This window comes from Pseudophryne corroboree, chromosome 4 (genome assembly GCF_028390025.1).
Source record: "Pseudophryne corroboree isolate aPseCor3 chromosome 4, aPseCor3.hap2, whole genome shotgun sequence".
Lineage (NCBI taxonomy): Eukaryota > Metazoa > Chordata > Amphibia > Anura > Myobatrachidae > Pseudophryne > Pseudophryne corroboree.
This window is the reverse complement of record NC_086447.1, coordinates 633960221-633972503: the sequence shown is the minus strand read 5'-3', so window position 1 is coordinate 633972503 and position 12283 is coordinate 633960221. Positions and strand designations below refer to the sequence as shown.

Genomic DNA, 12283 nt, shown 5'->3' with positions numbered 1-12283 from the left:
GTCCACGGTGATAGAAAAGGTTTAAAAAACAACAACAACAATGTTATCATAATAAATGTCATATTTTAGCTTATGTGGTCATTTTTTACAAGCTAAACACTGCAAGACTGTTTTACAGTTGAAGCAAAGATAAAATATCAACTCTAGTGATGAGACACTTGCTGTAATGACTTCCAACTCAGACGGGACTTAAACCCACAACCACTGGCTTAGGAGAACAGTGCCTTATCCATTATGCCAGTGGTGCTTACTGATGTCATTATTTAAGACTGATAGGTTTTTAATAGTCAATTATTTATTTTTGAAAAAAAGTGAAGCTGTTTACTGTGTTCTTTGCATTACCAAGTCCAGCAAGAAATGTGCTGGTACTATCCAGAGCTGTCAGTATGGATTATCATGCTATATTGCAGAAAATCAATTTGATGCAACTGCTTTACCAACAATATATTAATCTTTTCCATTGCTGTTTTGTTGGCTGACTGAAGGAAGATATGCAGTGCATTTGAACCAAAGCAGATGTGTGCTGACAACTTAAATGCACAATCATGTTTGTGTTTTTTCTTTCTTTCTTCCATCCTTTGTAATATCATATTAAATATTAAGCTAGCAGTTTATAATCAATGACTAATGACATAAAAAAAGGAAAAAAAAACATTATACAAAGCTGCTCCAAGTAAGGGTTGAACTCACCACCTCAGCATTGCTCAACAGATACTGTCTTATAAGTACCGCGCGCTGACCAATTGCGCCACTGGAGCACTTTGCAGCATTAATTGGTTATGCTAGATGTGGATTTTATTCAATACAATCAGTACATTCATAAGAATTGAAAAAGAAAATAATTTTCAGTGATGAATTATGAGCAACAAAGGAACATGCATGCCAGATGGCACTTGAATAAGCTGTCCACGGTGATAGAAAAGGTTTAAAAAACAAAAACAACAATGTTATCATAATAAATGTCATATTTTAGCTTATGTGGTCATTTTTTACAAGCTAAACACTGCAAGACTGTTTTACAGTTGAAGCAAAGATAAAATATCAACTCTAGTGATGAGACACTTGCTGTAATGACTTCCAACTCAGACGGGACTTAAACCCACAACCACTGGCTTAGGAGAACAGTGCCTTATCCATTATGCCAGTGGTGCTTACTGATGTCATTATTTAAGACTGATAGGTTTTTAATAGTCAATTATTTATTTTTGAAAAAAAGTGAAGCTGTTTACTGTGTTCTTTGCATTACCAAGTCCAGCAAGAAATGTGCTGGTACAATCCAGAGCTGTCAGTATGGATTATCATGCTATATTGCAGAAAATCAATTTGATGCATCTGCTTTACCAACAGTATATTAATCTTTTCCATTGCTGTTTTGTTGGCTGACTGAAGGAAGATATGCAGTGCATTTGAACCAAAGCAGATGTGTGCTGACAACTTAAATGCACAATCATGTTTGTGTTTTTTCTTTCTTTCTTCCATCCTTTGTAATATCATATTAAATACTAAGGTAGCAGTTTATAATCAATGACTAATGACATAAGTAAAGGAAAAAAAACATTATACAAAGATGCTCCAGGTGAGGCTTGAACTCTCAACCTTGGCATTGCTCAACAGATACTGTCTTATAAGTTTCGCGCGCTGACCAATTGCGCCACTGGAGCACTTTGCAGCATTAATTGGTTATGCTAGATGTGGATTTTATTCAATACAATCAGTACATTCATAAGAATTGAAAAAGAAAATCATTTTCGGTGATGAATGATGAGCAACAAAGGAACATGCATGCCAGATGGCACTTGAATAAGCTGTCCACGGTGATAGAAAAGGTTTAAAAAACAACAACAACAACAACAACAACAACAACAACAATGTTATCATAATAAATGTCATATTTTAGCTTCTGTGGTCATTTTTTACAAGCTAAACACTGCAAGACTGTTTTACAGTTGAAGCAAGGATAAAATATCAACTCTAGTGATGAGACACTTGCTGTAATGACTTCGAACTCAGACGGGACTTAAACCCACCACCACTGGCTTAGGAGAACAGTGCCTTATCCATTATGCCAGTGGTGCTTACTGATGTCCTTATTTAAGACTGATAGGTTTTTAATAGTCAATTATTTATTTTTGAAAAAAAGTGAAGCTGTTTACTGTGTTCTTTGCATTACCAAGTCCAGCAAGAAATGTGCTGGTACTATCTAGAGCTGTCAGTATGGATTATCATGCTATATTGCAGAAAATCAATTTGATGCAACTGCTTTACCAACAGTATGTTAATCTTTTCCATTGCTGTTTTGTTGGCTGACTGAAGGAAGATATGCAGTGCATTTGAACCAAAGCAGATGTGTGCTGACAACTTAAATGCACAATCATGTTTGTGTTTTTTCTTTCTTTCTTCCATCCTTTGTAATATCATATTAAATATTAAGGTAGCAGTTTATAATCAATGACTAATGACATAAGAAAAGGAAAAAAAAACAGTATACAAAGATGCTCCAGGTGAGGCTTGAACTCATAACCTCGGCATTGCTCAACAGATACTGTCTTATAAGTACCGCAAGATGACCAATTGCGCCACTGGAGCTCTTTGCAGCTTTAACTGGTTATGCTAGATGTGGATTTTATTCAATACAATCAGTACAGTCATAAGAATTGAAAAAGAAAATCATTTTTGGTGATGAATGATGAGCAACAAAGGAACATGCATGCCAGATGGCACTTGAATAAGCTGTCCACAGTGATAGAAAAGGTTTAGTCCACAGTGATAGAAAAGGTTTAAAAAACAACAACAACAATGTTATCATAATTAATGTCATATTTTAGCTTCTGTGGTCACTTTTTACAAGCTAAACACTGCAAGACTGTTTTACAGATGAAGCAAGGATAAAATATCAATTCTACTGATGAGACACTTGCTGTAACGACTTCCAACTCAGATGGGACTTAAACCCACAACCACTGGCTTACGAGAACAGTGCCTTATCCATTATGCCAGTGGTGCTTACTGATGTCCTTGTTTAAGACTGATAGGTTTTTAATAGTCAATTATTTATTTTTTGAAAAAATATGAAGCTGTTTACTGTGTTCTTTGCTTTACCAAGTCCAGCAAGAAATGTGCTGGTACTATCCAGAGCTGTCAGTATGGATTATCATGCTATATTGCAGAAAATCAATTTGATGCAACTGCTTTACCAACAGTATGTTATTCTTTTCCATTGCTGTTTTGTTGGCTGACTGAAGGAAGATATGCAGTGCATTTGAACCAAAGCAGATGTGTGCTGACAACTTAAATGCACAATCATGTTTGTGTGTTTTCTTTCTTTCTTCCATCCTTTGTAATATCATATTAAATATTAAGGCTACAAGTTTATAATCAATGACTAATGACATAAGAAAAGGAAAAAAAAACAGTATACAAAGATGCTCCAGGTGAGGCTTGAACTCACAACCTCAGCATTGCTCAACAGATACTGTCTTATAAGTACCGCGCGATGACCAATTGTGCCACTGGAGCGCTTTGCAACATTGATTGGTTATGCTAGATGTGGATTTTATTCAATGCAATCAGTACAGTCATAAGAATTGAAAAAGAAAATCATTTTTGGTGATGAATGATGAGCAACAAAGGAACATGCATGCCAGATGGTACTTAAATAAGATGTCCACGGTGATAGAAAATGTTTAAAAAAAACAACAACAATGTTATCATAATAAATGTCATATTTTAGCTTCTGTGGTCATTTTTTGCAAGCTAAACACTGCAAGACTGTTTTACAGTCGAAGCAAGGATAAAATATCAATTCTAGTGATGAGACACTTGCTGTAATGACTTCCACCCCATATGGAACTTGGACCCCTGTCTTAGGAGGGCAGTGACTTATCCATTATGCCAGTGGTGCTTACTGATGCTCATATTTAAGACTGTTAGGTTTTTAATAGTCAATTATTTATTTTTGAGGAAAAAGTGAAGCTGTTTACTGTGTTCTTTGCATTACCAAGTCCAGCAAGAAATGTGCTGGTACTATCCAGAGCTGTCAGTATGGATTATCATGCTATATTGCAGAAAATCAATTTGATGCAACTGCTTTACCAACAGTATGTTAATCTTTTCCATTGCTGTTTTGTTGGCTGACTGAAGGAAGATATGCAGTGCATTTGAACCAAAGCAGATGTGTGCTGACAACTTAAATGCACAATCATGTTTGTGTTTTTTCTTTCTTTCTTCCATCCTTTGTAATATCATATTAAATATTAAGGTAGCAGTTTATAATCAATGACTAATGACATAAGAAAAGGAAAAAAAAAACAGTACACAAAGATGCTCCAAGTGAGGCTTGAACTCACAACCTTGGGATTGCTCAACAGATACTGTCTTATAAGTTTCGCGCGCTGACCAAATGCGCCAGTGGAGCATTTTGCAGCATTAATTGGTTATGCTAGATGTGGATTTTATTCAATACAATCAGTACATTCATAAGAATTGAAAAAGAAAATCATTTTCAGTGATGAATGATGAGCAACAAAGGAACATGCATGCCAGATGGCACTAGAATAAGCTGTCCACGGTGATAGAAAAGGTTTAAAAAACAACAACAACAATGTTATCATAATAAATGTCATATTTTAGCTTATGTGGTCATTTTTTACAAGCTAAACACTGCAAGACAGTTTTACAGTTGAAGCAAAGATAAAATATCAACTCTAGTGATGAGACACTTGCTGTAATGACTTCCAACTCAGACGGGACTTAAACCCACAACCACTGGCTTAGGAGAACAGTGCCTTATCCATTATGCCAGTGGTGCTTACTGATGTCATTATTTAAGACTGATAGGTTTTTAATAGTCAATTATTTATTTTTGAAAAAAAGTGAAGCTGTTTACTGTGTTCTTTGCATTACCAAGTCCAGCAAGAAATGTGCTGGTACTATCCAGAGCTGTCAGTATGGATTATCATGCTATATTGCAGAAAATCAATTTGATGCAACTGCTTTACCAACAGTATATTAATCTTTTCCATTGCTGTTTTGTTGGCTGACTGAAGGAAGATATGCAGTGCATTTGAACCAAAGCAGATGTGTGCTGACAACTTAAATGCACAATCATGTTTGTGTTTTTTCTTTCTTTCTTCCATCCTTTGTAATATCATATTAAATATTAAGGTAGCAGTTTATAATCAATGACTAATGACATAAAAAAAGGAAAAAAAAACATTGTACAAAGCTGCTCCAAGTGAGGATTGAACTCACCACCTTGGCATTGCTCAACAGATACTGTCTTATAAGTACTGCGCGCTGACCAATTGCGCCACTGGAGCACTTTGCAGCATTATTTGGTTATGCTAGATGTGGATTTTATTCAATACAATCAGTACATTCATAAGAATTGAAAAAGAAAATCATTTTCAGTGATGAATGATGAGCAACAAAGGAACATGCATGCCAGATGGCACTTAAATAAGCTGTCCACGGTGATAGAAAAGGTTTAAAAAACAACAACAACAACAATGTTATCATAATAAATGTCATATTTTAGCTTATGTGGTCATTTTTTACAAGCTAAACACTGCAAGACTGTTTTACAGTTGAAGCAAAGATAAAATATCAACTCTAGTGATGAGACACTTGCTGTAATGACTTCCAAATCAGACGGGACTTAAACCCACAACCACTGGCTTAGGAGAACAGTGCCTTATCCATTATGCCAGTGGTGCTTACTGATGTCATTATTTAAGACTGATAGGTTTTTAATAGTCAATTATTTATTTTTGGAAAAAAGTGAAGCTGTTTACTGTGTTCTTTGCATTACCAAGTCCAGCAAGAAATGTGCTGGTACTATCCAGAGCTGTCAGTATGGATTATCATGCTATATTGCAGAAAATCAATTTGATGCAACTGCTTTACCAACAGTATATTAATCTTTTCCATTGCTGTTTTGTTGGCTGACTGAAGGAAGATATGCAGTGCATTTGAACCAAAGCAGATGTGTGCTGACAACTTAAATGCACAATCATGTTTGTGTTTTTTCTTTCTTTCTTCCATCCTTTGTAATATCATATTAAATATTAAGGTAGCAGTTTATAATCAATGACTAATGACATAAAAAAAGGAAAAAAATAACATTATATAAAGCTGCTCCAAGTGAGGATTGAACTCACCACCTCGGCATTGCTCAACAGATACTGTCTTATAAGTACCGCGCGCTGACCAATTGCGCCACTGGAGCACTTTGCAGCATTAATTGGTTATGCTAGATGTGGATTTTATTCAATACAATCAGTACATTCATAAGAATTGAAAAAGAAAATAATTTTCAGTGATGAATGATGAGCAACAAAGGAACATGCATGCCAGATGGCACTTGAATAAGCTGTCCACGGTGATAGAAAAGGTTTAAAAAACAACAACAACAATGTTATCATAATAAATGTCATATTTTAGCTTATGTGGTCATTTTTTACAAGCTAAACACTGCAAGACTGTTTTACAGTTGAAGCAAAGATAAAATATCAACTCTAGTGATGAGACACTTGCTGTAATGACTTCCAACTCAGACGGGACTTAAACCCACAACCACTGGCTTAGGAGAACAGTGCCTTATCCATTATGCCAGTGGTGCTTACTGATGTCATTATTTAAGACTGATAGGTTTTTAATAGTCAATTATTTATTTTTGAAAAAAAGTGAAGCTGTTTACTGTGTTCTTTGCATTACCAAGTCCAGCAAGAAATGTGCTGGTACTATCCAGAGCTGTCAGTATGGATTATCATGCTATATTGCAGAAAATCAATTTGATGCAACTGCTTTACCAACAATATATTAATCTTTTCCATTGCTGTTTTGTTGGCTGACTGAAGGAAGATATGCAGTGCATTTGAACCAAAGCAGATGTGTGCTGACAACTTAAATGCACAATCATGTTTGTGTTTTTTCTTTCTTTCTTCCATCCTTTGTAATATCATATTAAATACTAAGGTAGCAGTTTATAATCAATGACTAATGACATAAGTAAAGGAAAAAAAACATTATACAAAGATGCTCCAGGTGAGGCTTGAACTCTCAACCTTGGCATTGCTCAACAGATACTGTCTTATAAGTTTCGCGCGCTGACCAATTGCGCCACTGGAGCACTTTGCAGCATTAATTGGTTATGCTAGATGTGGATTTTATTCAATACAATCAGTACATTCATAAGAATTGAAAAAGAAAATCATTTTCGGTGATGAATGATGAGCAACAAAGGAACATGCATGCCAGATGGCACTTGAATAAGCTGTCCACGGTGATAGAAAAGGTTTAAAAAACAACAACAACAACAACAACAACAACAACAACAATGTTATCATAATAAATGTCATATTTTAGCTTCTGTGGTCATTTTTTACAAGCTAAACACTGCAAGACTGTTTTACAGTTGAAGCAAGGATAAAATATCAACTCTAGTGATGAGACACTTGCTGTAATGACTTCGAACTCAGACGGGACTTAAACCCACCACCACTGGCTTAGGAGAACAGTGCCTTATCCATTATGCCAGTGGTGCTTACTGATGTCCTTATTTAAGACTGATAGGTTTTTAATAGTCAATTATTTATTTTTGAAAAAAAGTGAAGCTGTTTACTGTGTTCTTTGCATTACCAAGTCCAGCAAGAAATGTGCTGGTACTATCTAGAGCTGTCAGTATGGATTATCATGCTATATTGCAGAAAATCAATTTGATGCAACTGCTTTACCAACAGTATGTTAATCTTTTCCATTGCTGTTTTGTTGGCTGACTGAAGGAAGATATGCAGTGCATTTGAACCAAAGCAGATGTGTGCTGACAACTTAAATGCACAATCATGTTTGTGTTTTTTCTTTCTTTCTTCCATCCTTTGTAATATCATATTAAATATTAAGGTAGCAGTTTATAATCAATGACTAATGACATAAGAAAAGGAAAAAAAAACAGTATACAAAGATGCTCCAGGTGAGGCTTGAACTCATAACCTCGGCATTGCTCAACAGATACTGTCTTATAAGTACCGCAAGATGACCAATTGCGCCACTGGAGCTCTTTGCAGCTTTAACTGGTTATGCTAGATGTGGATTTTATTCAATACAATCAGTACAGTCATAAGAATTGAAAAAGAAAATCATTTTTGGTGATGAATGATGAGCAACAAAGGAACATGCATGCCAGATGGCACTTGAATAAGCTGTCCACAGTGATAGAAAAGGTTTAGTCCACAGTGATAGAAAAGGTTTAAAAAACAACAACAACAATGTTATCATAATTAATGTCATATTTTAGCTTCTGTGGTCACTTTTTACAAGCTAAACACTGCAAGACTGTTTTACAGTTGAAGCAAGGATAAAATATCAATTCTACTGATGAGACACTTGCTGTAACGACTTCCAACTCAGATGGGACTTAAACCCACAACCACTGGCTTACGAGAACAGTGCCTTATCCATTATGCCAGTGGTGCTTACTGATGTCCTTGTTTAAGACTGATAGGTTTTTAATAGTCAATTATTTATTTTTTGAAAAAATATGAAGCTGTTTACTGTGTTCTTTGCTTTACCAAGTCCAGCAAGAAATGTGCTGGTACTATCCAGAGCTGTCAGTATGGATTATCATGCTATATTGCAGAAAATCAATTTGATGCAACTGCTTTACCAACAGTATGTTATTCTTTTCCATTGCTGTTTTGTTGGCTGACTGAAGGAAGATATGCAGTGCATTTGAACCAAAGCAGATGTGTGCTGACAACTTAAATGCACAATCATGTTTGTGTGTTTTCTTTCTTTCTTCCATCCTTTGTAATATCATATTAAATATTAAGGCTACAAGTTTATAATCAATGACTAATGACATAAGAAAAGGAAAAAAAAACAGTATACAAAGATGCTCCAGGTGAGGCTTGAACTCACAACCTCAGCATTGCTCAACAGATACTGTCTTATAAGTACCGCGCGATGACCAATTGTGCCACTGGAGCGCTTTGCAACATTGATTGGTTATGCTAGATGTGGATTTTATTCAATGCAATCAGTACAGTCATAAGAATTGAAAAAGAAAATCATTTTTGGTGATGAATGATGAGCAACAAAGGAACATGCATGCCAGATGGTACTTAAATAAGATGTCCACGGTGATAGAAAATGTTTAAAAAAAACAACAACAATGTTATCATAATAAATGTCATATTTTAGCTTCTGTGGTCATTTTTTGCAAGCTAAACACTGCAAGACTGTTTTACAGTCGAAGCAAGGATAAAATATCAATTCTAGTGATGAGACACTTGCTGTAATGACTTCCACCCCATATGGAACTTGGACCCCTGTCTTAGGAGGGCAGTGACTTATCCATTATGCCAGTGGTGCTTACTGATGCTCATATTTAAGACTGTTAGGTTTTTAATAGTCAATTATTTATTTTTGAGGAAAAAGTGAAGCTGTTTACTGTGTTCTTTGCATTACCAAGTCCAGCAAGAAATGTGCTGGTACTATCCAGAGCTGTCAGTATGGATTATCATGCTATATTGCAGAAAATCAATTTGATGCAACTGCTTTACCAACAGTATATTAATCTTTTCCATTGCTGTTTTGTTGGCTGACTGAAGGAAGATATGCAGTGCATTTGAACCAAAGCAGATGTGTGCTGACAACTTAAATGCACAATCATGTTTGTGTTTTTTCTTTCTTTCTTCCATCCTTTGTAATATCATATTAAATATTAAGGTAGCAGTTTATAATCAATGACTAATGACATAAAAAAAGGAAAAAAATAACATTATATAAAGCTGCTCCAAGTGAGGATTGAACTCACCACCTCGGCATTGCTCAACAGATACTGTCTTATAAGTACCGCGCGCTGACCAATTGCGCCACTGGAGCACTTTGCAGCATTAATTGGTTATGCTAGATGTGGATTTTATTCAATACAATCAGTACATTCATAAGAATTGAAAAAGAAAATAATTTTCAGTGATGAATTATGAGCAACAAAGGAACATGCATGCCAGATGGCACTTGAATAAGCTGTCCACGGTGATAGAAAAGGTTTAAAAAACAAAAACAACAATGTTATCATAATAAATGTCATATTTTAGCTTATGTGGTCATTTTTTACAAGCTAAACACTGCAAGACTGTTTTACAGTTGAAGCAAAGATAAAATATCAACTCTAGTGATGAGACACTTGCTGTAATGACTTCCAACTCAGACGGGACTTAAACCCACAACCACTGGCTTAGGAGAACAGTGCCTTATCCATTATGCCAGTGGTGCTTACTGATGTCATTATTTAAGACTGATAGGTTTTTAATAGTCAATTATTTATTTTTGAAAAAAAGTGAAGCTGTTTACTGTGTTCTTTGCATTACCAAGTCCAGCAAGAAATGTGCTGGTACAATCCAGAGCTGTCAGTATGGATTATCATGCTATATTGCAGAAAATCAATTTGATGCATCTGCTTTACCAACAGTATATTAATCTTTTCCATTGCTGTTTTGTTGGCTGACTGAAGGAAGATATGCAGTGCATTTGAACCAAAGCAGATGTGTGCTGACAACTTAAATGCACAATCATGTTTGTGTTTTTTCTTTCTTTCTTCCATCCTTTGTAATATCATATTAAATATTAAGGTAGCAGTTTATAATCAATGACTAATGACATAAAAAAAGGAAAAAAATAACATTATACAAAGCTGCTCCAAGTGAGGATTGAACTCACCACCTCGGCATTGCTCAACAGATACTGTCTTATAAGTACCGCGCGCTGACCAATTGCGCCACTGGAGCACTTTGCAGCATTAATTGGTTATGCTAGATGTGGATTTTATTCAATACAATCAGTACAGTCATAAGAATTGAAAAAGAAAATCATTTTTGGTGATGAATGATGAGCAACAAAGGAACATGCATGCCAGATGGCACTTGAATAAGCTGTCCACTGTGATAGAAAAGGTTTAAAAAACAACAACAACAACAACAACAACAACAACAATGTTATCATAATTAATGTCATATTTTAGCTTCTGTGGTCATTTTTTACAAGCTAAACACTGCAAGACTGTTTTACAGTTGAAGCAAGGATAAAATATCAACTCTAGTGATGAGACACTTGCTGTAATGACTTCCAACTCAGACGGGACTTAAACCCACAACCACTGGCTTAGGAGAACAGTGCCTTATCCATTATGCCAGTGGTGCTTACTGATGTCCTTATGTAAGACTGATAGGGTTTTAATAGTCAATTATTTATTTTTGGGGAAAAAATTGAAGCTGTTTACTGTGTTCTTTGCATTACCAAGTCCAGCAAGAAATGTGCTGGTACTATCCAGAGCTGTCAGTATGGATTATCATGCTATATTGCAGAAAATCAATTTGATGCAACTGCTTTACCAACAGTATGTTATTCTTTTCCATTGCTGTTTTGTTGGCTGACTGAAGGAAGATATGCAGTGCATTTGAACCAAAGCAGATGTGTGCTGACAACTTAAATGCACAATCATGTTTGTGTGTTTTCTTTCTTTCTTCCATCCATTGTAATATCATATTAAATATTAAGGTAGCAGTTTATAATCAATGACTAATGACATAAGAAAAGGAAAAAAACTGTATACAAAGATGCTCCAGGTGAGGCTTGAACACACAACCTCGGCATTGCTCAACAGATACTGTCTTATAAGTTTCGCGCGCTGACCAATTGCGCCAGTGGAGCTCTTTGCAGCATTAATTGGTTATGCTAGATGTGGATTTTATTCAATACAATCAGTACAGTCATAAGAATTGAAAAAGAAAATCATTTTTGGTGATGAATGATGAGCAACAAAGGAACATGCATGCCAGATGGCACTTGAATAAGCTGTCCACGGTGATAGAAAAGGTTTAAAAAACAACAACAACAATGTTATCATAAATAATGTCATATTTTAGCTTCTGTGGTCACTTTTTACAAGCTAAACACTGCAAGACCGTTTTACAGTTGAAGCAAGGATAAAATATCAACTCTACTGATGAGACACTTGCTGTAATGACTTCCAACTCAGATGGGACTTAAACCCACAACCACTGGCTTAGGAGAACAGTGCCTTATCCATTATGCCAGTGGTGCTCACTGATGTCCTTATTTAAGACTGTTAGGTTTTTAATAGTCAATTATTTATTTTTGAAAAAAAGTGAAGCTGTTTACTGTGTTCTTTGCATTACCAAGTCCAGCAAGAAATGTGCTGGTACTATCCAGAGCTGTCAGTATGGATTATCATGCTATATTGCAGAAAATCAATTTGATGCAA

The 12283-nt window shown here is 35.5% G+C and overlaps 3 non-coding genes across 3 annotated transcripts; all 3 read right to left on the bottom strand.

Moving 5' to 3' along the window:
* Positions 1 to 6133: 6133 nt before the first annotated feature.
* On the bottom strand, positions 6134 to 6226 carry TRNAI-UAU (transfer RNA isoleucine (anticodon UAU)). Its single transcript is given in 2 exon segments — positions 6134 to 6169; positions 6189 to 6226. It is a non-coding gene; the product is annotated as a tRNA-Ile (tRNA).
* A 3563-nt stretch (positions 6227 to 9789) lies between these two features.
* TRNAI-UAU (transfer RNA isoleucine (anticodon UAU)) lies at positions 9790 to 9882 on the bottom strand. The gene is given in 2 exon segments: positions 9790 to 9825; positions 9845 to 9882. It is a non-coding gene; the product is annotated as a tRNA-Ile (tRNA).
* Positions 9883 to 10694: 812 nt separating this feature from the next.
* Positions 10695 to 10787, bottom strand: TRNAI-UAU (transfer RNA isoleucine (anticodon UAU)). Its single transcript is given in 2 exon segments — positions 10695 to 10730; positions 10750 to 10787. It is a non-coding gene; the product is annotated as a tRNA-Ile (tRNA).
* Between the last annotated feature and the right edge of the window lie 1496 nt (positions 10788 to 12283).